This window comes from Antennarius striatus, chromosome 15 (genome assembly GCF_040054535.1).
Source record: "Antennarius striatus isolate MH-2024 chromosome 15, ASM4005453v1, whole genome shotgun sequence".
Lineage (NCBI taxonomy): Eukaryota > Metazoa > Chordata > Actinopteri > Lophiiformes > Antennariidae > Antennarius > Antennarius striatus.
In genome coordinates this window covers 2,606,065-2,611,448 of record NC_090790.1, presented here as the reverse complement: position 1 = coordinate 2,611,448, position 5,384 = coordinate 2,606,065, and the positions used below count along the sequence as shown (strand labels likewise).

Here is a 5,384-nt window from a genome sequence, read left to right as displayed (position 1 = left end):
AACATCAGGTGTATCTCTATTTTTCTGGATTGATCATATGAGTCCTGATTTTAAGATCCAACACAAAAAACAGAACAACCTTGATTACATTATTGATGAGGTTGTCAACTCCTGATCAACTACCAATATTACTCCACTATGATTGCTCTTTGCCTCTGTAGGATCATAGCATTAGAAGTCACTGTCAAGGCTTATATTTGTGTTTCTCATTCATAAACACCTCATGTGTTACACTGGCAAAGACAAAGACAGACATCCTGTGTCTGTTAACAACCTCCAGAATGTTTATTTTCAGCCTGTTGACAATTGACAAATTTCAATCTTGTAAAATCACCTAACTGGTATGGTATCATTCGGTTCAACATTTATTTTCACTGTACAAGAATGACATAGATCACTGAACCGGTAGATCAGTCTAAACTTCAGGCCCCACATCTGTGTAAGGAACAACAGTACCATATATAATACGTCATCAGAAATCATCCTAGTATTTGTATGTGTTTGTTTGGTATGTCCACCATCTGTGTCTGTGATCAAATCCGAGGAATTATCTGTCTGTTAACCTGTGAGGCCTTGGCTGCTGAGGTAATGACCCGACACATGACACAGGAATCAATCACTTCCTGTAACATGTTCTGCGCTATGACAACACACACACACACACACACACACACACACACACACACACACACACACACATACACACACACACACACACACACACACACACACACACACACACACAGAGACTGGTTACTGGTAGTTATGGCATGGGTTGGACTTTTGAACGCTTTGAATGCCTTTGGACGTATGGTATTGATATTTTGGTAATCTGTATTATTGTCTTATTATTGTTTTCTGCATTTACTCTGAGTTAAACTAACAAATTATCTAGATTTAAATTCACTGTTCAAACAAGAGATTTGCAGAGTTTTGTCAACAATGCAAGTAGGGACACCTAATGTCAGGCAGCAAAATGTCACTTTAAAAGCCAATGGTTATACACATCCTTTAAAAACTTTACAACTGGTGTCTGTGGGAGTTCATGGAATTTTGTGTGAATTTTTTTTTGTGTGATTTCAGATGCTGTAAAAAAAGATGCATGGCTGTGTTGGGACTGAAGAAGACATAATCAGACGTGTGATTCGGTGGTTCAACCTTGCAGCTGACAGGCGGAACTCCAGAGGCATCCTGGTACTTCAAATGAGGACCCACCAGTTCCAAGTTAAAGTTGCCATGTTTGGTTTTCATGTCTTCTTGTCATGATTATTATCATTCATGATTTTCTTTTGTAATTGATTGTCCAATAAGAATGCTCCAGATACGATTCATGGTTGCATTTCATTTTTCCATTTAGAGTATGTTTCGATATCTTTTCAATCAATCAATGAAGCTTTATTTATATAGCGCTTAATCATGGTAATAGACATTTCAAAGCGCTTTAACAGACAGAAAAACCCAACTGAACCCTCCAGACCAAGCATAGACGACAGTGGAGGGGAAAAACTCCATCGTTGAGGAAGAAACTCCTGCAGGACCCAGACTCTTTTGTGTGGCCATCAGCCTTGACCGGTTGGGTAGAAAATAAATAAAAGAAGATAAGGACAGGGTCAGAGACAGAGAGAGGGGGAGAGAGAGTGTCAGATAGGCCAGATAGAGTCAGTGTCAATATGGTTATGGTTAGACGATTGGGGTTGTTGCCTTCAATACATGTTCCCCATCATGTAGTTGGTAAATTCAAGGGACAATTACAGCTGTATGGATGACTGTATGGTGGAAGGAGGAAGAAAGGAAGCAGGACCCCAGCAGATGGATAGATGAGGGGTGAACCTGAGAAAACCTATAAGGTAATAAAGCACAGAGACTCCAGGGAGGAAGTTGTGTTAGTAGGGTGTGATTGGAGACTTGGAGAGTGAGGTTGGAGAGTAGGAGGAGTAACAGAGATGGTCAGAGACGGTTAAAGGATATGGTGTAATATATTTTGTTGAATGTATTGAAGTCTTGAATGTATTGAATGATTTATTCCTATTAATAAAGGCAGACTGGGTAAGGGAAGTATTCAAGCTTTTTCAGAACAACGTTAATGTTGGTCACCTAGATTGTGGATATCTCTATTCCTAGTTATGGCCAATTGAGCCATTTTGAATAGAGGATCTGGGCCAGATGAGCCGCTTCATAAACGGTTCCGGAACAGGGCGGCACCAGGTCAGCTGCTTCATAAATGGTTCCGGATCGGGTCAGGATGGCTGAGCTGCTTTATGAAGGGATCCGGATTTGCTCCGCGCCCGATCTGGTTGGGTCCAAGGTCCTTGTCCGCACCTGGTCAGTCGCGTTGTGCAAGTGGACTCGGTTCTGGGCCTGGTGGTGGAACCAGGGTGGTTCCGCGGCATAGTGAAAAGGCTATCAGGGAATGCTCTACCTCAAACAGGTGGTAATGCACCAACTGAAACAGAACGAAGGTTCCACCTCAGTCTCTCTGATGATACATGCTACCATGTGGAACATGTTGAAAGTCCATGCACCATACTCTGTCTCCATAATTCCAGTTTGGTTTTAATGCAGCAATCTTATCTGCCAACTTGAAAACAGCGACAGACTGAGTTCATTGACCAGGTTAAAAATATAATCAAGTAAGCAATTTTTGAGATTCAGTGTTGCTAAAATACTTTGTCATTGGTAACTCTTTGTTTTTCAGAAGGAATCTCTGCAATGACTCTCTTAAGTCAAAAACTCTAGTCAGTGATTTGCCTATAGAAAACCATCTAACTTTTGTGTATAAGAAAAGGCACTTTTGTTCTGCATTCATCTCTTCACAGAGCTGATCAAACAGACGCGAACTGAGGGCATTTACTTTGACATAGTTAATACCTTTAATCGCATCTTGCAAAACTCTTTTCAGCTCAGGTTACAGTTTTCAGCTCACCAGCATTTCTCTATGTGTAGACTCACATTCCAAATCAGCTTCCTTGATCCATGTTTGTTCATTACTCCAAGCTTCATTCATTGAGAATGTGGCCGTCTTCTGCTGGCAGGGTGTCTGTACTGCAGCCACACTATGGTCGATGACCCCAGAAAGCAGCACTATGAGGTTTCCTGTATTGTACACATTTTTGAATAAAACGGAATATAGACAAATTCAATGTGTTAATCCTTGCTTGGTCTAATGTAGCCATGCATTATACGAAATTGATTTCTGATTATTGATTCTTGCAGGGTTCAATGAAACAATAAGAGGTATAGATTACATGTTCACACATGTATATGTAATTTAAACATATTTATATATATATATATATATATATATATATATATATATATATATATATAAATGTGCTTGTGAGCGTGATTTACATAAGAGGATTAGAGCCACTGGAAAGAAAACAAGTTCTACATTTTGAGATAAAAGTCATGATTCTGACTTTAATCCCAGAATTTAGGGGTGGCAGCAGCTCAGTCTGCTAAGTCCTGGACTGAGAACCGGAAGGTCGGCAGTTCAAGACCCGTGTCGGGCAAAAATAATTTGGAGAGTGAACTGACAGTGGGAGGTGCCCGTTCACCACCCGAGCAATGCTGAGGCGCTCTTAAGCAAGGCGTCGTCCTCTTTATAATTTGCTCATTAGAGGCACACCTCCCACTCACCTGCCAGGCCTCTTGTGTGTGTAACAGCCCTGTACACACTATATACAGTATATACATGCAACTACTAACCAGTGTATGTAAAGTGTACCACTAATTTCCCAATGACCATAACATCACCATCCTTCCAGCAGACAAAGGAAGATGCACGGTAATCCTCAACACAACGGATTACCACAGCAAGGTCATGTCCCTACTTAGCGACAGCATGACCTATGAGACCCTGAAGCGCGACCCAACCAGCAGCTACAAAAAGAAGGTTGTGGACTGCCTACAGGAGCTACAGAAGGAGGAAACTTTAAACCACCTGCTCTACTTTCGCCCGACCCTGGGGAGGCTATATCATGCATATATGGCCTCCCCAAAATTCACCAAGAATGAACCCACTCAGACCCATTGTCAGCAGCATCAACTCTGTCACTTACAACGTTGCCAAGCATGTTGCAACCATCTTGGCCCCGCTAGTGGGTAACAACCCCTATCATATAGAGAATTCCATGGACTTTGTGGAAAAGGTGAGAAGACTGAGATTGGATACAGATGAGACGTCACCTCCCTGTTCACATGTGTCCCCACAACGGAGGCTGTGGAAGCGGTGAGACAACGGCTTTCACAGGACACCACCCTCAGCGGCAGGACAAACCTCAACCCCGACCAGATCTGGAAACTTTTGGACCTCTGCCTCAACACAACCTACTTCCAGTACAGAGGGAACTTCTATAGGCAGAAACACAGATGTGCCATGGGCTCACCGGTATCTTCTATCGTGGCCAATTTGTACGTGGAAGAGGTGGAACACAGGGCCCTTACCTCGTTCAACGGAACACCACCAAGCCATTGGTTCCGGTATGTGGACGACACATGGGTTAAGGTAAAAATCCACGAGGTGCAACCTTTCACTGAACACATCAACTCGATGGACAGCAACATCAAGTTCACCAGAGAGGATGTAAAGGACAACAGTTTGCCCTTTTTGGATTGCGAGGTCGGCATAAAACATGACAGAAGTCTGTATTTTGGGGTATATAGGAAACCAACACACATGGACCAATACCTGCTTTTTGACTCTCACCACCCACTGGAGCACTAGCTGGAGTGTCTGAAAAGCTGAGGAGGATCTTTAACAAACACAAGGTCCCTGTGTATATTAAGCCAGGTAACACCCTCCGACAAAGACTGGTCCACCCAAAAGACCCCCCACCACACAGTCAGAAGAGCAATCTGGTGTAAGCAGTTAAATGCAACGAGGAATCCTCAGATGTCTACATAGGGGAAACCAAACAACCACTACACAGATGCATGGCTCAACACAGAAGAGCCAACACATCAGGACAGGGCTCGGCAGTCTTCCTTCACCTCAAGGAAGAGGGACACTCATTTCAGGACACAGTTCTTGGACAGGGAAGATAAATGGTTTGAGAGAGGAGTGAAAGAGGCCATCCACGTCAAAGTGGAGAAGCCATCTCTGAATAGAGGGGGTGGTCTGCGACATCACCTTTCTCCCATTTATAATCATGTCCTTTCGAAACCCCAAAAAAATTGTCTCAGTGGATTGACCCAGGTGATGTGTCTCATGCTAGTGACCCTCATTAGCATACAAATGTGTAACTCAAATCTCAACAACCCCCTTTGACACCCCCACCAACAATCGTTGAGGAGCCAGATGGGTACTGACCACACCCCACAGGGTTTATAAGCTGGGACATTATCTCTCTGAACTGAAGAATTCACTTGGATGACAAACGAAA

The 5,384-nt window shown here is 43.0% G+C and overlaps 1 pseudogene; it reads left to right on the top strand.

Moving 5' to 3' along the window:
* Window positions 1–3,733: 3,733 nt before the first annotated feature.
* LOC137608812 (uncharacterized) lies at window positions 3,734–4,726 on the top strand (annotated as a pseudogene).
* Window positions 4,727–5,384: the final 658 nt, after the last annotated feature.